The sequence below is a fragment of the Phascolarctos cinereus genome, unplaced genomic scaffold (assembly GCF_003287225.1).
Source record: "Phascolarctos cinereus isolate Bilbo 61053 unplaced genomic scaffold, phaCin_HiC Scaffold_4;HRSCAF=312, whole genome shotgun sequence".
Lineage (NCBI taxonomy): Eukaryota > Metazoa > Chordata > Mammalia > Diprotodontia > Phascolarctidae > Phascolarctos > Phascolarctos cinereus.
Genome location: NW_027555847.1, coordinates 641,053,181 through 641,074,181, shown reverse-complemented (window position 1 = coordinate 641,074,181; position 21,001 = coordinate 641,053,181). Strand labels below are relative to the sequence as shown.

The window sequence follows — 21,001 nt, the reverse complement described above, 5'->3', positions numbered from 1 at the left end:
GTGTTGCTTTGTTATCCATGTAATACTAAAAGAACCAAAGGAATGTCTGCGTGCTTCAAATGTGTACTTTATGGAGGGTTATAATAAAGCCATAGATAATAATCATACAGTTTGAGAAATCATGTAGAGAAATCATGAAGAGAAATTTTCCAGTAAAGAGATTGTCCTACCTAAGATATGTGGGGTCAATTGTAGTTTTAAGCCCCTATTCCTCTGGTCCTGTATTGCATCTGCTACTATTAACACTATTCTTCATCTACTACTACTTACACATGAATTATTCCCATTAATGCCAGCTATCAGTCATATAACATTCTATGGGGATGAATGGAGTGTTCAGGGAGGATCAGTGCCTCTGGTAAGAGGGTTTGCTGAGCCCTTTGATGTCTATTCGTCCTCCAACTCTCACATGTGGCTCCAAGAAGCTGTAGCATGAGCAGCAGCCACACCCTAGTAAAACTGTCTGGGTAGATAGTCCAAACCAGAATGAGGGTAGTCAATGGGACTCAAACCCTTCTGTGACTTAGAGGGAAGCCCACCAAACATGAGAAGACTTTTCCCAGTGGAATGGGCGGATGAGAACAATCTTGTTACAGTGGCCATGAAAGTAGCTGAAGCAGGCTCTGTGGAGCACTTAGAGTTTGGTCAGACATAGAAGAACCAAGTTTATCCACTGTATCCAAGGCTATCTCCAGTCGTTTTTCACTTCTGTCTTGATACGGGACTTCAATGACTCTGTAAGAAAGAGTGAGGCTGAGAAATCTGTGCAGTTCTGCCTCACTTAAAGCAAATTCATGTTCAAGTCATGATATCACCCATTGTCCACTACTTGATCCACCTTGATGCTAACTCCAACATTATGAAGTCATTGGTCTTCTTCAAAAATGAAGGATAGATAACAACATCCTGTGGCTTACAAAGCACTTTGAATAATTTTTCTTTTTATTATTGTGTAAGCAGCTTGAAGGCAGAATTCCCCAGAGCCTCTTGGTGAAAGGGTCTTATATCAAATAAGGGCTGAATATTTGTTCAACAAACAAATAAAAAAGTAGACAAATGAATGGACAGATAAATAGATAGGTAAATGAATGAATAATCTATTGACATGAATTTGCAAAGAAGATGTGAAGACAATAGTCACTGGAGACCCTTCAGCTGAGGAACAGAAACAGAAAGATAGAGACAGAGAGAGACACATACAGAGATAGACAGAGATAGAGAAACAGGGCAAATCAGAGAGAGAGAGAGAGAGAGAGAGAGAGAGAGAGAGAGAGAGAGAGAGAGAGAGAGAGAGAGAGAGAAGAGAGAGAGAGAGAGAGAGAGAGAGAGACATCGAGGACAGAGAGAAAGAGGAAGGGAGACAGAGGCAGAGAAAGACACAGAGCTAGGTCTCTCTTCTTGTGAAAACAAATCTAAATCCAGGAAAGCTAGTATGGACAAAATGTATGTAGGCCCAGCTGGAAAGTCAGGAAGGGAATGGAAGAAAAATTCCATTCCTACCAGAAAAAAAAATCAGGAAAAAAGACTCCTATTTCCTTGGTACCAGTCAGGAAAGATAAGTAACAGGAAAACTACCAGGCTACTTCTACCTTAATAGTATACAGAAGAAAGGAATACAAAGCAAAAAGTCAAGGTCCCAAACTCCAGAATCTCTTCCTACTACTTAAGGTCCAACTAGATCCCAAGCTAAGTCATATATTTCCTATTAGATCTATTTCCTTAAGGCTCACACTGGCTATCCACATTAGAAGCACTGCCACTGGAAAGGAGTTTAGAATCCCCTTTAAATAAATAGACTTCTACTTTCTTTGGATTCCATAGTACTGAATCAAGCAGAACCATGTCCTCTGCCCATGATGGGATATAGCATCTTCAGTCTGTGACCCATTACGCAACATATCTACTTTAGGTAGCTGGGGTGGGGGGGAAGGGCAGACTGTTGCACTACTGTCATCCCTATTCAAACAGCTGCTAATTATGGCATTGCAGGGGATAATGAACTAACCCATTCTACTTTTGTATGCATCTAATTATTAGGAAATCTAAACTTAGGAAATTAGGAAGATGAAATCTTCCTCTCTTTAACTATGACCCATTTTTTTAAAAATTCCATTCTTTGAGGCCAAGCAGGGTAAGTCTAAATCCTTTTCTTAATGGCATCCTTTCGAATACTTTAAGATACTCCTTATGGTTTCTCCTTTCTAATTTTTTTCAACCATTCCTTATGTGGTATGACTTCAGTAATAATTAACAGCTAGCACCTATGTAGCTTTAAAAAAAAAAGAACCCCTTACTTTTATTGATATCTTTTGTTTTTACACCCAATCCATTTAAAAATGTTTCTCCCCTCTCTCCTGTCCAGTATGCCACACTTTGTAACAAATATTTAAAAAGGAAAAAAAAACATGAGTTGAGGAAAACTAATTATGTCATTAAGCATTATTATTATTTTTCCTCTTTGCATCACCCCATCATTCAGTGGGAAAAAAAAAGATTGAATAAAAACCAATTACAGAACCCTTATATCACATAAGTACAGTCAAGTGAAATAAATATTCAAATTGGTCAAGCCAAAAATGTGTTTCTTATTCTGCATATTAGTTCATCGTCTTTCTGTCATGAAATGGGCATTGTTCTCCCTTGTCTGTCCTCTGGGATCATGGCTGACCATTTAGTTAATCAGTTCTTACTTAAGTCTTTCAGAATTGTTCATTTTTCCAGTATTGGTGTTAAAGCATGTCATGCTTGTGATGTTCCTTCAGTTTTATATGAGTTTAGAAAAGTCTTCCCATGTCTTCTTAAAGCTTTATTTTCCTTATTTATAATGTGCCAAACATCCTTATGGAGCTTACATTTTAGTGAGATCTATCAACTAAACAATTAGGTATAAATAAGACACAGTGTGGAAAGAATCTTATTTTAGAAGGGGAGACCCTAGTAGCTTGGGGGTATGTTTGTGGTGGGGGGGGTGGAGAGTAACATAGCTTTTTAAGGTTTACAAAGCACTTTACATACATTATCTCATTTGAACCTCACAATTCTGTGAAATAAGTACTGTCAATATCCCCATTTTACAGATGATGAAATTGGAGTCACCAAGAGGCTAAGTGATTTACCAAGCATCACAAGCATCTGAGGTAGATGTGAACCTAGGTTTTCCTGACTCTCAACACTCTATTTCCCCCTTATCTCCTCACAAGTGGCTTTAAAAGAGAGTATCCACCATGATCTATCTCAAAGTGACTGGGGAAAGTGGAAGATTGTCTTGTATATGTTTTTAACCCTGTCACAGGACTCCGGTGATAGGTTCTATAAAAATGCATCAGATGAAAGACAAGTATGGATTAGACTGCTTCAACCACGTATTCAAGAAAGCATTGTTTGATCTATTAGATTTTCTTCACAATGATGAGATTTTGGATGGCAGTTTCACTTAAGTAACTAAATTAACTAAAACTTTCTGTCTTGCTCTTGAATAATTTGGGTTCTGGACTGGCTTTTTACTTTTCTGCTGAGTCAGGTATTCAGATTTATAAAGTGGTTTTCAGTAAGGACCTGATGTCACAATTTTTGGTCATCATTTCACAAAGATGTTAGTGTCTGATTTTAATAAAGGATTGAGAAACAATAAATTGTAATTGGGAAGGAGGCAACTCAGTAGAGTAGAAATAGAATGGTACAAGAAGAAAGAGCTAGATTTAGATCTGGTCTGGGTTCTAACACTTCCCAGCTATGTTATCAGGGGCAAATCACTCATTTTCCCCTGAGCCTCAGTGTTCCCATTTGTAAAAAAAAAGGCATAATAGTATTTTCTATAACTCCATAGGATTGTAAAGAGGAAAATTCCTGTAAACTGTAACATATATCTAGAGAAATGGGATCTTTTGGTTACATAGCAACAAAGATTTCACTTAGTTCAATTTTCTCTTTTCAGAGGCAAGTAGTAATTGCATGTGCTTTGTTGGACTCATAAGTGACTTGAAATCACAAATCTCCCACTAGCTCTTTCCATATAAATTTTCAAACTAGGTTTCTATCCTTGACTCTGTGATTGGAACCAGCATTCTCTCATTTTCCAGATGAAATATTTAGCATCTCCTTTGGTCTTCCCTTATCAATCACCAGGTGTTGTGATTTCGTCCTTTGAAAGGAACACAAATTGATTGATTGATTTCTACTTCCATTACCACTACTCTAGCCTGGGTTCTTGACTGGATCCTTGCAATAACCTCCAGCCTGGACTTGCTGCTTCCGGTTCCTCCATTGTTCAATCCATCCTGTGCATAGCTGCTTCTAGAATTTTCTCCAAACTTGGGTCTATGTCATTTCTCTCCTGCAAGATCTTCAGTGGCTCCGTATTACCTGTGAGGTAGAGGAGAAATTCTTTTATCTATAAGTCAAGACTAATGATGACCTGGTTGCATCCTTCCCAGTTTTTTCTCCAATTTTTAGTCACTAAAATACCCATTTCAATCAGGCCAAGTTACTCCCAGGCTTCCAACCATGCCAAGATGATTTCCCCTCCAAGTATTTGTTCATACCATTTTCCTAAATAAAATATGTTCATCATTTCTTTCCACTTTTAATACTCTATCTTTTGATCAGGGCTCAGGTAAGTACCATTTTCTCCCTCCAATTTTTCCAGCCTACATTCTCTGACTCCTTTAAACGTATAGAAAATTGGCCTTCTGTGCCTTTCACAGTTGCTTTTCTGTGCCTTTCATTTGAGAACTAAATTAACTCAATTGTATATTGCAAATGTATTTTATGATGTTTTACTTCTGTCTTGTAAGTTGTTTTTCTTTTTCCATAAGTTATTAGGTTTCTAGAAGGCAGGAACCACATTTTTTGTATTCCTCAAAATGTAACAACTTAAAAACTCATATCCAGTCCAATTCAATCTAATCTAAATAGTATTAACTAAGGACCTGCTATGTGTAAAGTACTATTATATACATGATTTACTTTAAGAAGTTTCAGGAAAGGCTTCCTATAGGCCAGAGGTGTCAAATACAAGGCCACTCCCATGTATAGATCTAACCAGATTAAGATGTAAGTGGGACATAGTCACCAAAATAAATAAAAATGCAATAAAATATAAATAATGTTACTATATGGTTTTCTAAGACAATATGCACCCCACATTTATATTTGTGTTTGACACCACTATTGCAGGCAATAACTCACAAGACGATCTTTGAAGGAAGCTAGGGATTATTTTCATTGGACAGCAGCCCATGAATGGGAGTACTATACCACTTGGCACTATTCCTACTACTTCATGAATTCTATAGTCTAACTAAAGTGTCCTACTGTTTTTTTTTTAACTGTCTTTGTACAAGTTGTTTCCCAAAAGGGTGGGGATGAGGGCTGTTATCTAATGGTACTGGTGTGTAATAATGAGGAAATCATCAACATATTTACGTTAAAATAATAATAACAATATACAGAAGAAGCACAACTAACTTGGGACACATGAACAAGTGTGTCACAGTCCTTTAATAATATTGTCAGGAGTCATAGAGATAGAGCTCCCTTTCCACCTCTGATCCTTAGAAGAATTCCCAGCTTCCATCAAAGTTCAGGGTATGAACTTTTGCCTATAGGAAGCCTTTCCTGATCCCTTTAGAGTGTTAGTAGTCTATCTCTGCTTTCTAAATTATTAATTACATAAAATTATATTCATATTATATAAGTACAGTAAATTATATGGCTATATGGACATATACTATTATAATATTAATTATAAATGTTATTTCTTACTTGCATATAGCACTTTAAGGCTTATTAATCACTTTACAAATATTATTTCATTTTATCTTCATGATAACCTATTATATCACCTTATTATAAGAAATTGAGGCAGACAGAGATTGCAACTTACTCCAGATCATGAATCTAGTAAGTGTCTGAGGGAAGAATTAAACTTAAGTTTTACTCACTCCAGGTCCAGGGCTCTATCTGCTGTCCCCCTAGCTACTCTTGTGCATAATCCTGGAAAAGCACACTGAAGTAACATGTGGTAGGTTTCGGTTGACAAACAGAATGCTTTGTATTATATCCTAGAAGCAATAATGGGAGCCCACACAAGCATGGTCAAATTTGAATTTTGGTAATAAAAAATTGGTTGTTGAACAAGGGAGGGGTTAGAAGTTTGGAAAACAATTAGAAGGCTGTTGTAAAATTCTCAGTGAGGGGTGATGAAAGTTTGGTCTGTGGTAGCCTTGTGAGTAGACAGAAAGGGGCCAGTGTGATAGATATTGTAGAGACAAAACTTTATTTTTTTAGAAGCATAAATTCTGTTTATTAAGAACCTCAATCACATTACCTCCTTTGCCTGCTGAGATTCTGATTTCTTCGTTAGGATGTTAAAAGCTACTCCATACACAAACAGAGGTCACTGTCACTGCTGAGCTGAGGTCTCAAAGCCTTTGTCTTTACTCCTCCTTAAATCTTCACATCATTCATCCATGATTCCTGATTGCCTCTCATAAGAGGGGCTGAGAAACAGTATTCAGTACACAGACTAACAAATAGAACATTCAAAGAACCAGAAGTCATCATAACTAGTAGGTACATTGTAATTATCAAACTGATAAGACTTGGTACCTTGGATGTGAGGGGTGAAATAAAGAGAATTGGGAAGCATTCTCCAAGATTGTGGAATTGAGAGTTATTTTATAGTCCTTGATTAACACAAGCAAGTTTAGAAGAATGGTGAAATTAGAGGGGAAGATAGGTAGGTGCTAAAATCTGTTGCATACATCCTCTTCTCTCCTCTGATAACGCAACCACCCTGGTGCAGGCTGTCATCACAATTTACCTAAACCATTGAATTACCCTGCTGGTTGGTCCCCCTGCCTCCTCTCTCCCCACTCATCCTCTTTTATTCTGTCTAATTCAGATCTCATCATATCATTCTCTCCCAATTCTGTAAATTCCATTAGATCCCTATCGTGTCCAGAATCAAATATAAAATCCTCTATTTGGCTTTCATATTCCTTTATAACCAGGCCCTTCCTAACTTCCAGACTTCTTATAGTACACTTTTCTCCCCATATTCTATGATCCAGTGTAACTGTTCCTTTCACAAGATACTCCATCTCTCAACTCTGTTTTCACTGGCTTTTCCCCATCTCTTGAATGGTTTTACTTCAAGTCCAGTTGAATGACTGACAATATTGAACATTAAATTTGAGATGCTTAACTTCCAGTAGTAGAATTTCAGCAGGCAGTCATTAATCTCATAGAGTTTAGAATGAAATAAAGATTAGATAGATTAGGTAAATAGATGGATACCTAGATAAATACATGCATAGATGATAGATACACATATAGAAAAACAGACATTTTGTTGTTGAATCATTTCCAACTCTTTGTGACCCCATTTGGGGTTTGCTTGGCAAAGATATTGGAGTGGTTTTCAATTTCCTTCTCCAATTCATTTATGTGGTTAAATGACTACCCAGGGTCACATAGCTAGTAAGTTTCTGAGGTCATATTTGAACTCCTGAGGATGGCTTTTACTGATTACAGGCCCAGTGCTGTATCCACTGTGCCACCTAGCTGCCCCATAAACAGACATGGATATAGACATAGACAGAGACATAGATATAGACACAGACAGACATAGATACAGACATAGGCATAGGCATAGATGTGGGAGTCACCTGAATAGAAATGATAATTGAACCTAGAGAGGTGATTATGTGTGTGTGTGTGTGTCTGTGTATACATACACATATAAACATATATATATGTATATATATATATATACATTATATATATATACGTATATATATATATATATATATATATATATATATATACATACATACATACATAATATATAAAGACAGAGAAACAGAGAGAGAGACAGAGAGGCAGACAGAGAGAAAAGAGGGCTCAGGAGAGAACTTGGAAGGACACTCAAATGTTCAGGGCAGACATTGAATAATGATCCAACAAGATAAGCTGAGTAATGGTCATACAGAGAGGAGAAACCAAGAATGAAAGGTACTGTGAAATTGAAGGGAAGAGAAAGTATTTAGGAGGACTATACCTTTACTCTGGGACCTACATTGCACTTTATTTTCCACTTTTTGATGCACTTATAAAGTACTATGTGCACTGAAACATCTTTTTTCATCTTATCCTGATAATGATAGCAGTCATCATCACAATAGACATTCTGCTTAGATTTTCAAAATGCTTCACATAAATAATCTCACACAAAAAAATGTGAGGTAGACAATTTAAATCTTGTCATTTCCATTTTAAATATAAGAAAATCAAAGTTCCTAATGGCTAAATTACTTGCCAGCTCTCAGACAGCTGGTAGGTACTGGATGTGGCAATTAGACCTAGGTCTTCCCAGTTCTAAACCCAGCATGGCATTGACAGTACCATGCTGCTTTGTCTTGCTACCTCACAAGCCTATAGGCTCCAGGAGGTCAGAAACTGTATCTTATCTGAGTTTTATCTCTCCTAATGCTTAATTGAATGAATGAATAACAATCTATGGCAAATATCATGTGTTTAATAATAAGTGTTGAATGAGTCAATTAATTAATGAATTCAAAGAATAGATAATGATACTAGTGGTGATTAACAACAAAACAAAACAAAAACTCCCTCTGCTGAATCAACAATAACCATTGTTGATTGGACACAGTCAAAGTCCAAGATTAGTTCTACTCTTTGTCTGCGTAGCTTAACAAATAGCTGTCATTTAGAGCAAACAATCAGATATATTATCTCATTTGAACAATGAAATAAACTTGTGTGGGAGTCAGAAAAAAAGATAATATTCCATTTGTGAGAGCAGGAAACTAAAGTTCGGAGAACAGTTTGTCCAAAGTCAAATGGCCAATAAGTGGGAAAAAATGGAATGAAGACCTTTTAGTTCAGTAATTTTTCATTGGACCATACTGAATCCTGCCCAAATATATTTACCTCAAATTCCTGCCTTTGTGTCTAAAATTTCAGCAGCCTTTACTTTCTTCAGATTAACATGGTTAATAGGCAGATAGATGTTGCTGTTATTAGACTTCTGGACTTGTAGTCAGAAAGACTTGAGTTCAAATGCTACCTGGGACATTTATTACCTGTGTGATCCTAAACAAGTCAATTCACCTGTCTTACACTCAATTTCTTCATCTGTAAAATGTAAATAATAATAATACCTAATTTATAAGGTTATTGTGAAGAACAAATGAGAGAATGTATGTAAATTAATTTAAAATATTAAGGTTCCACATAAATGACTTTTGTTATTTAAGATATAATTTCTACCCAGCCTGCACTTGACCTGCATTATCATTATTATTGTTATTATTATTACTACTATTATTGACTGGATCTTTGATTTTATTGTCTTGAGGAATTCTGTGTAAGTAACTTCTTTTGTCAATACCAGTTGATATTTTCTCTGCAACTTAGAATCTGATCGAGTTATCAGAGGGCACTGAGAGGCCAATTGATTTGCCCAGAGTAATATAACCAATACAGAGGACTTCATACAGTTCTTACTGATTAGAATCCAGTGCTCTGTTGACTCTACGGAACAACGATGATTCTTTCAGATATTTTCTTCTAGAAGTCAATTGACTTCTAGAAGCTAAGCCCCTTGAAAGTGGAAGCTTTCATTTCTATCTTTTCCTCCCCTGCTCTTAGTATAGCATTAAATATGTACTTGATAAATGCTTGGTAATTGATTAATATATCCTGTTATAAATGTTCTGAAAATAACTTTTATACATTAAATGGGTTTATATGGTCTCTAATAGAGGTTGCATATGACATGTTTGTTGAGCTGAGTTATTTAATTGAGCCTTCTCACTTTGGCCTTGAGCAGATGACTGTGTATAATGCTGAATAAGTATAGTATAATTAACTGGAGTGAGGATCAGGAAGAGCAAAAGCCTGGGCCAAGTGATGTGGGATTATAAAAAATGGTTGCAAAAGATACACTTCAGTATTTTTCAGTCTTGTTTAATACTAGTGTTTATCTTATTGATACTCTGGAAGTATTCCTTCTCCCTATGCATATCATAGCATAGAATACATAATATCAGAACCAGAAGAAATATTTGGAATAAATATTAGAATATAGAATGTTAGAGCTATGAGGCATTAAAATAAAAACAAAACATTAGAACAAAGAATGAGAAACTGTATGGAGTAGTGGATAGAAAGCTGGTCCCAGAGCCAGGAAGACGTAGGTTAAAATCCCATCTCTGACCCATACTGACTCCATGACCAGAAGCAAATAACTTCTCAGAATTGCATGTAAGATTGTAAAAAATAAATGTATTTATAGAGGGAGTTTCCTTTCTAGCACATCTCCTATATAAATGAAATCAAAGGTCCAGTCCCTGTTCCCAATTCTAGAGCATAGAATATGGACATTTAAAGCTGAAAGAGACTTTAGTACATAACATGGTAGAGCTAGAAGAGATCCCAGGGACTGGTGTCAGGTCATATGAGCTAATGGTACAGACAATACCAGAAGCCAAGACTTTGGACTTCTGACATTCACTACTCAATTTATTGAAACATTCAGCAAATATTTCTATAGAATGCCTGCTTCATCATAGCATTGTTCATTTTACTGGGAAGGAGACAGTGATGAAAAAGACACAGTTCCTGCTCTCAAGGAACTGATGGTCTTGGGACACTGGATTTAGATACAAAAGGTAAAATGCAAGCTGAAAATTACCATGGGAGACACTGAGAGTGCTTTGAGAGTTTTGAGAGATGGCTGGGACATCAAGGAGGCTTCCTTGGAGGAGGCGGTGTTTTTCTTAGTTTTGAAGCACAGGTAGAAATTGTATAATAGACAACAGACTTTTTCAGGTAGAATAAAGAGTTGAGGATATATGGAAGATATAGATAGATAGATAGATAGATAGATAGATAGATAGATAGATAGATGGAATATATATACATATATATATATATATATATGTATGTATGTATGTATACACACAGAAGACGTGCCTGGGAAAAGACAAAATGTTATATATATCTAGAGTAGGTATGTAATATTTTACATGTGAGTGACATAAGGGCTGATTCCCCCAATTTCTTGCCAAGATCATTCATTTTCCTTCCCTATGAAAAGTAGTCCTGAAACTTTATTTCACCAACACTTCAATGCTCCATAAACAAACAAAAAAAAAAGAATGTTGTGTTCTTCCTCCAGGAATGCATATAACAGATACTCTTTCATCATGTTTAATCATTGTCAATGCCCTTCCTTAACAACCTTACAGGAAGAATCCCTGCCATAGGAAAGGGACTTCTACAGCAGGGGTTTCAAAGTATGTTCTGTGAACCAAGGGTACACGAGACATTTTCAAGGTCAAAGCTAGTGATTTTCATAATAATATGAAGAAGTTATTTACCTATTAAAATACTTCCTTTTCCGAATACATAGCAGGGTGATTCGGGATGTTTTTCATATACTTCAACCCAAACAACAGATTGCCACAGATTGAATGTAGAAGCAATTATAAGAATTCAGCTGTCTTCTATTAAGGCAAATGTTAAAGATATTTGTAAAAATTATGTAAAATAAAGCCACTCTTCTTTTTGTTTTTGAAATATAGTTCTCATTAATAAAATAAAATATTAATAGGGGATTATTATTTTAATGGATTAATACACTTCTTATGATTATGTTTTAATTTCTAATACAGTAAATATAGATATGTACAACCTTCATAAACCCAAGTTCTTTGGGATCCTCGCAAATATATGAGAGAGACAGACAGACATAAATAGGTAGATGAATATAGATATGTATATAATTTGTACTTATTAGATGCTTTCTTATTTCTTTAATTCATTTGAGATATAGGATTAATAGTATTATTGTTGGGTAAGAGTATAAACTGTTTTGTAACTTTTGAAGCATGGTTTCAAACTACTTTCTTGAATGACCTGACTAATTTATACTTCTACCAAAAGTGCATTAATTTACCTATTCGGTTGTAACCTCCCCAACATTTTTATTTAACTTTATTTTTGTCAACTTTAGCTGTCTAATGGTGCTTGGGGTAGAAACTCAGAGTTACTTCAATTTGCATTTCTCTGATTATTAAAGTTTTGAGTGTTTATCCAAATGGAAACTTGATGAATTTCTTATTTGAAAATCACCTTTACATATCCTTTGACCATTTATCGGTTTGAGGTTTTATCTATGAATTTTAACATGCCTTGGAAACAACTTATTGGAGAAGAGCCTTTATAGGGAGGCATTCTGCTCTACCAAATAAAATACTTTTTTTAATAGTAAACAAAAAAAATAAGCTCAGTGGGATCTTATATTCCCTTTAACCTGTCAGTGACTTGTTTGGCTGAAAAATAATGTAATCTGCTGTAGAATAGTTTTTCTACCTAAATAAAATCCTTTGATGTGACAGGGTTAGAAGGGGGAGAATCAGGAGAGAGAGCAATGAATAACCCCAGTGTTCCATAGCTTTTGTTTAGTAAAGTGGGTCTAGCACGATCCAGAATACTCAAGTGTTGGGATGTTGTTTTTGTTGTTGCTTTTTTGTTTGTTTTGAAAGAATGGATGAGACCTTGTGTGAATCCCACAGAATTAAAGGTAAAAAGAATGACCTTAAGTCATACTGTAAAGAGAAGGCTGAGTCAAAAAAACACATTCTTGTTTACATCTCTAAAAGTTTTTCTTTTCTTTTCATCAGGATTTCTTAGCAGCTTTCCTTTTTAATTTTTTTTATCTTAAAATTTTATTTTTCACGGTTACATGTAAAAACAATTTTTAACATTCATTTTTAAAACTTTGAGTTTCAAATTTTCTCCCTTCCTTCTCCCCACCTCCATTGAGAAAGCAAGGAATTTGATATAGGTTATATATATGTAGTCATGAACATTTCCATGTTTTGAAAGAAAATATTAAAAAACTCAAGAAAAATAAAGTAAAAAAGTATGTTTCAACATGCATTCAGACACAATCAGTTCTTTCTCTTGGGATGAAAAGCATTTTTCATCATAAGTCCTTTAGAATTGTCTTGGATCATCATATCACTGAAAATAGCGAAGTCATTCACAGCTGATTATTTTACATTATTACTGTTACTTTGTATGTAGTCCATTTCACTTTGTATCAGCTCATGTAAGTCTAGTTTTTTTTTCTGAGAGCATCCTGATCATCATTTCTTATAGCACAATAGTATTCCATCACAATCACATACCACAATTTGTTCAGTCATTCCCCAATTGATGGGCATCCCCTCAGTTTCCAATTCTTTGCCCCCATAAAAGAACTGCTACTAATATCTGTACATATAGGTCTTTTCCCTTTTTTTTTTTAAATCTCTTTTGGGATGCAGGCCTAGTAGTGTCTACTTGACCTTTGTTAGGTCAAAGGATATACATGATTTCATAGCCCTTTGGGCATAATGAAAACTTTGATCCTAATATAAAAATACAGTCAGGATTTTGTTCGTTGTTCAGTCCTGATTACATCCCAGATCCAATGATCAGCTAAAGGGCAACTAGATTAGTAAAGGTATCACCACTGATTTTGACTGGCTGTTTGGCCTTGGGCAGTTCACATGGCACCTCTAAAACAAGGAGGGCTCTGCTAGATGGCAGATGTTGGATCCACGTCTGATGCTCTGCACTCTTTTATCTTCAGAAGTGCCCTTATAACTCATATTCTATGTTGTAACATGCTGTTCTCTAAAGCCCTTTCCAGCTTCAATGGTTGGGGTATACGTTACAACATTCCATTTTCTAAAGTCCTTTCCAGGTCTCATGTTCAATTCTATAGATTTTGACATACTAGATTCCTGGGCTACTTGCAGTTCCAAATGTTTGTGATTCAATAATTATTAGTGACAGAGAGATATAGGACCTTTTGTCTAAAGCTCTGTTTAAGACACTGGATTCCATGCTGGGACAGGTGAACATCAAGCAATCAATCAATAAGCGATCATTAAATGCCTAACATGTATCAGACACAGTGATAATCACTGGGGATCCATCTACATAAAGGGAATGATCTTTGACCTGATAACGGTTATGTTCTGCTGAGTAATATAACATGGTCACAGACAAGTAAAGAGAGCATATATAGAGAAGAAAAGTGCAGCGATAGGAGGTTATGAAACAAACAAATGGGGAAGTCAGGATCAATGTCTTGAAGGAAGTGTCATGAACTTGAGGCTTCAAAGGAACTTGAGATTCCAAGTAGCAGAGGTGATGATATAGGGCTGAGGTTTCAGACATGTGCAATGAAGGCCCCACGTGGCCCATAACACCTCTGAGTGCAGCCTGAACCAGATTAAAATGTAACTGTGAAATATTCAACAAAATAAATGAAAATAAAATAAAGCACATTTAATATCACATTTTAAAGTTGTCATTACACAACCTCTAGAGATACATTTGTATGAAGTAGTGACCCTTGTTTCTATTTGAATTTGACACCTTCGATGTAGAACATTCCAGGAATGGGGGCTAACTCAGAAGCAGGAGACAGAATGCAGTTAATGAGAAAGTAAATAGGCTGGTTTGCCTGTAGCATAGAATATGTGAAGAAGAAAACAGAAATATGTAATCAATCAATTTATAAATATGTAAAATCCTTCTAAAAATTAGAGCTCTTCAAAATTGTAATAGCCAGCCTCTGGACTTAGTAACTTTCTCATCCCCAGATGTCTTCAAGAAGGGGCCAGAAAAATTGGGGATTATGACTACACAGAAGGTTCTGGGTTTTTTTTGTTTTGTTTTGTTTTTGTTTTGTAGGCAATTGGGGTTAAGTGATTTACCCAGGGTCACACAGCTAGTAAGTGTCAAGTGTTTGGTCTGAGGTCACATTTGAACTCAGGTCCTCCTGACTTCAGGGCCAGTGCTCTATCCACTGTGTCACCTACCCGCCCTTACACAGGAGATTCTGAAAAACAGAATGTAATTGAATTGTGAAAACCTTTAAATGTCAAAGCAGTGTAAAGGCAAAGGGAGCTACAGTAGATCCCTCAGCAAGGGACTGAAATAGTCAGACGTGGATTTTAGGATTGTTGATTTGGCATCTCTGCAATGAATAAATTGGAAGTGTAAGAGGGTGGATGCAAGAAGAGCAATTACTGGCCCTTTTCTCCCCTTCCACCTCTCTCCCCCTCCCCCATCCTTTCTCCTTCTTCCCTTCCCCTAGATGATGCCATGGTGGAGACGGCTGAGGAGGCCACAGAGCCCTGAAGACATCATGGGACTGTGCCAGGACATGTTCTCCAAAATGGCCACATACCTAGCAGGTGAGCTGACAGCCACCAGTGAAAGCTATAAACTCTGGAAAATATGAACAAACTGACTAGCTTGAAGTATCTAGAAATGAAAGATATTGCAGTAAACATAAGTAGAAACCTAAAGGACTCAAACCAGAAATCTGCAGCACTTCAGCCTTATCTGGATCAGATCACTTTAATTGGGGAGTAAGTAGCAGCTCTGGAGCAGGCAGCTTACACGTTGGATGCATGTTCAAAGAAACTAGAAGCAAAGTACAGGAAGTTAGAGAGGCGATGAAAAAATTCTTTAGCACAAAGACTTTAACTACAAGAATAAGAGCTGAAATAAGTGGGATGGAATTCCTAAAAGGAGGCGGTGCTGCTCATCCAGCGAGACTCCCAGCCCCTACCTCTGGCTGGATGTGTAACTTTGGCCACCCCTTGATGTTTCCTAAACCTGTCGCCCCTGGAACTTCATCTTAACATGTGTTTCATTGCGCGCCCTGGACCAAGGCTCAGAAATCAGGATCAACCCTTTCTAGAGCAGATACTGAGGAGAGGCTCTAGTCTCCCTGTCTCCTCCTTCTTCCCTCACCCCGGGGCTCTACCATGGACTCTCTATTATGAATGTGCCCCCACCCCTTCATAACCTGTTCTTCAACTTAAATAATAAATGCTAACTTATGAAAAAAAAGAAGAGCAATTGCAAGATATTTTAGTATTCCAGGTGAAAAAATGTAAAGTTTTGGACAGGTTGGTTGTGCTATGAGGAGACAGAAGGGGGTGGATGCAGGAACTTGGTAAGGCATTGCACATGGCAAGTGACATAAAGGTCTGAGAAAAGTTGAACCTGGATGCCTGGAAAAATGTGAGCCCTCAACAGAAAGAGAAGTTAGTAAGAGAGGTTGTTTGTTGTTAATTTCTTTGTTTTGGGTGGAAATATATAATTTCTGGTTTGGAACTTTGAGTTTGATTTTGATAGTCAAGGGGGAACAGATCAAGCGATCTTTTTGTCAATTTTAATATATGTGCTTCACTTGAAAGGATAATGTAGGTCTTTCCCTCAAATCTTAGAATATAAAAGCAATTACACAGAATCCCAAAGTCTTGGAGTTGGAAGGGACCTCTCAGGCTCAGTCCAACCAGTGACTTATAAAGAATCTTCTGTGTAGTTATCCCCTATTTTCTAGTTATCCCCTACTTGAAGACCTCCAGTGATGAGAAAGTTACGATGTCCAGAGACTGTCTTTTGCACATTTGAAGAGCTCTATTTTTTTTTTACCTTTTTGGTGAAGCAATTGAGGTTAAGTGACTTCCCCAAAGTCACACAGCTAGTTTTAAGTGTCAAGTGTCTCAGGCTGGATTTGAACTCAGGTCCTCCTGACTCCTAGGTCAGAGCTTTTTCCACTGTGCCACCTAGCTGACCCCCAAAGAGCTCTAATTTTTAGAAGGATTTTGCTCACATTGAGACTAAATCTGCATCTCAGCAATTTTCACCAATTGCTTGTAGTACTACCCTTGGGCCAAGCAGAAATACAATTCATCTTCTACATGACAGCCCTTCAAATACAATTCAAAATAGGCAACTATAGGCAAAGAAAATGAAAAGTGAATGCTACTTTAGATTTATCAAGTGCGATATTTGGGGAAATACTTGTCAGACTAGTGCAGTGTTGTGTAAAAAGTCTTGGATTAGAGTCAGACCTGACCCTGGTACTTAGTAGCTATGTGACCCCAAGAAAGTTATTTAACCTCTACAAATATATGTTTCATCAATTATCCAATGGGAGCAATATTTGTACTACCTTCTTTGCAAGGTTGTTATGAAGGACCAACTTTGTAGTTGTAAAAGTGTTACAGAAATGTGAAGAATTATCCTTATTTTTGCCTGTATCTGAATAAAAGAATCTAAGAGTTTTTCCCATTTAGGTAACAGAAAGGATGACATACACCTTTCTGATAGTGTATGCCAAAGATAGTGCTTTCCTCTGACTTCCTGACTAACATTTCTGTCCTAAGCTGGAACTCAATTTTAGACTTACTCTAGCACCCTCAGCTCTACATTTCTAAGTTCTACTTAGGCTCACTCTCGAGTTTCTATTTGACTTCTGATCTAACCAAAGAATTAGTGTTTTTTGGCTTTCACATATCTGTCTCTAGATGCTTCCTGGCTATGATGAGCATCACTGCCTTACCTCTTGATGTGCCCTGCTCCATTCACTCAGACCTGGGTTCAAATCCCATCTCAGATGTTTTCTGCCTTTGAACCTTTGGTCAGTTACTTCATTTCTCTGGCCTTCAGATTCTTTATCTATGTTCCTATGTCTTGCCACAACCCAATCATGAGATGCAACCTTCTCTGCTTCTCACAGGCATGGCATATACTTTGTGATCCCAGCTCACAGACTGATAATGGATTTTTCATAAAGTAGAAAATGAGGACAAAACAGAGAATACCTTCAAAGTGGAATAACATTTATAGCTGGAATTATCCAACAGAAGATTATTTATAGAATCATAAAGTTGGAAGGTATTGCAAAATCCATCTAACTTCCTGAAATAGGAATCCCACATATAATTTCCTCTAAATGGTCATCTGGCCTTTCTTTGAAACCTCTGGTGATAGGGAAATCACTACTTTCTGAGTTTATCTATTTCACTTTTGGAGAGTTCTAATTTTTAGAATTCATTTTAGTTAGGAATTTTAGGAAGTTCCCCCCCCCCATATGGAGCTAAAATCAATCTCTGTGTCATTGGTTCTAGTTAAGTATGTTCTAGGCCAAGCAGAATAAATCTACACCTTCTTCACATGGAATTAGGAAATGGAGTTGGAAAAAAGAATGTCTGAGAAAGAATCAGGGACCAAAGACAAAATCTAATTTAGGAGTCAGAAGACAAAGCTCATGGAAGAGCTTAGCAAAAGTAATTATGGGATCAATACATACAAATTCAACAAATATTTCTTAAGGGATTGTACAATGCACTGTGCTGGGAGAATAATGATAGAAGCAGTTAACATTTATATAGCTATTTAAGGCTGGCAAAACACTGCATATATGTCATTACATTTGGTCCTCATGTCAACCCTATGTTATAGGGGCTATTATTCCCATTTTACAGATGAAAAAACTGAGACTGATACAGGTTAAGATACTTGCCTAAGTCTGCAAGATTTGCAAAGTGCTCTATAGGTTACCTCCTTTGACCTTCATAACCACACTAGGAGTTAGATACTATTATAATACCTATTTTGTAGATGAGTCAACCGAGGCAAGATTCAAACTTAGGTGTTCCTGACTCAAAGTCAGTTGAATAATCTAATGTACTACCTGGCACAAAATAATTGAATCCCAGATCTGGAAGGGCCATCTGGTCCAGACTCCCCTCCAGGTTAGGGATCCCCTATACAGCATGGCTGAGAGGAAATAATCTAGACATTGGTTGAACACTACCAGTAACTAATGATTTTCTATCTTATCTCTCCTGACTGAGAAGTAAGATCTTGATGTAACTTACCTTCAACTGGTCCCACTGACTGACAGTAAATTAGACCAATTTTAAAGGGGCTTCTTTTGCTGAGAGGACTCTTTGGCTCCCTCTAACTCTTCCTAAAATCTTTGGGAAGGAAAGAGTTACTGCAAGATTGGAATCAAGGCAAAGCAGCACAGCACTATGGAATTGGGGGTTAACACTCACCTCCCACTCACACACCTCCATGCCCTGTGAAGACAGCAATCATCTGCTGAAGGCAAAATTACTCAGCTCCAGGTGCCCAGAGAACAACAAATTGTCAGATAATCACTTGCAGCAGAAGAGTTCTTGTTCACTGAAAACAGCTTATTAGGCGTGCTTGAGTAAGTCCCTAAAGAGTGGAAAGCCAAGCTTGGCAAAGAGAAGAGTGAGGAGGTGGCAGATGTTTCTCTCACCTCTACTCATTTGAATATCACTATAGCAGCTACAGCTTAGTTTATCTTTTTTTCCCAAGCTTCTGTCCTGCTCTTTAATTCTCCAAGCTTGATGGGATATTTTAAGCTAATGGGCACAGTCAATGTCATAGAATGTTAGAGTGGAAAGCCACCTTGGAAAATACCTTATTATATAACATGTATGGTTCACATTGGAAGAGACCTTAGCATAAGGGGTGTTAGAAAATAGAACAGAGAATATTATAACTGGAAAAGGATTTAGACTATAGAAGGTTAGAACACTGGTTGTTACCATCAGAAGCAACTTTAAAATATAGGATGCTTAAGCATACAGTAGAACATAGAATTCCAGAAATGGGTGGGACCTTAGAATATAGAATATTAGAAAACAGAAAATTCACAATAGAACATGGTCTAGAAGGCCACTTAGAAATCATCTAGTTCATCAATCTATGAATAATTTTCAGGAGTCTGTGAACTTGTGTGGGGAAAAAAAATCATTATTTTCGTTAACCACCAAATGAAACTTAACACTTCATTTATTCATTTATTTAAAAACATTATTCTCAAAACGTCAATAGTTTTTACCAGGCTGCGAATAGGGTCTGTGACACACACAAAAAAATATATTAGTCTCTGGACTAGTTCAAACTCTCATTTTACAGATCAAACCAAGGCCTCCAGAAGTATTACCTAAGATGGTTCAGTTCATTTTCCACTCTAACAGGCAGAATATAGTGGTGGTAAGAACATTAAACTTTTGTTTGAGTATAGGTTCTGACACTTATTTATCCCATGAATATAATAAGGACACTGAGGATCATAAAGGGATAAATAATCCATGCTTTCCTCATTCAAGAATATTACAGTCTAATAGGTAATGAGAAATTCTATAGCTGATCTGTGCCTATCATACAGCAGTTCATGCAAGCAAGTATTTATTTAGTGTTTTTTTATGGCAGAACTTTGTACTGGAGGTCGAAGGGTATACAAAGTTACACAGACACAGTCCTTGGTTTTATGGATCGTACTGGGAAGATAAAACAAGAACAAAAATAAATATGGTGCAATTTTAGTATAATGAGAGAATAGAGGTAAGGTCTTTACCACCCCTATGATAGATGAATAGGAAAAGATCAATTTTCAGAATCACAGTCTCTCAGAACTGGAAGGGACCTCAGTGCCCATCCATTCCAACCTTTACCTGAATAAGAATCCAAATCTCTTCTATACAAGTGGTCAAATCCAACTGCTTTTTCTCAATCCTCACTCTTCTTGACCTCTCTGTAGCCTTTGACACTGTTAATCACTGTCTCCTCCTTAATACTCTCTTCTCTTCAGATTTTCAGGAAGCTGCTGTCTCCCCATTTGTTGGATGTTAATCCAGATCATATCTGCAAACCACAGGTATCCCTTAGGGATCTGTCCTAGGCGCTCTTCTCCTTTCCCTCTATACTGCTTCCCTTTGTGATCTCATTCACTCCCATATATTTAATCATCTCTGTGATGATGATTCTCAAATCAGATGCAACTTAATCTTCAAATCTACCTATCCTGCCCCAAACTCTCTGCTAACATCCAATCTTACATCCCAGCTGACTTTCAGACATCTCAAACTAGATGTCTTTTTGTTGTCTAAATGCCTAAAACAGAACTCATTATCTTTCCCCCTAAATTCTCCCCTGCCTTCCATCCCTATTACTATATAGGGCAACACCATCCTCCCAGGTCCTTGGGCTCACAACCTAGGAATCATCCTGTATTTCTCACTATCTCTCACCTTCCATGAGCAATGTTGCTGTGCCTATCAATTTCACC

General features: G+C 36.9%; 1 pseudogene; it reads left to right on the top strand.

Moving 5' to 3' along the window:
• Window positions 1-15,186: 15,186 nt before the first annotated feature.
• On the top strand, window positions 15,187-15,555 carry LOC110194603 (biogenesis of lysosome-related organelles complex 1 subunit 2 pseudogene; annotated as a pseudogene).
• The last annotated feature ends 5,446 nt before the right edge of the window (window positions 15,556-21,001 follow it).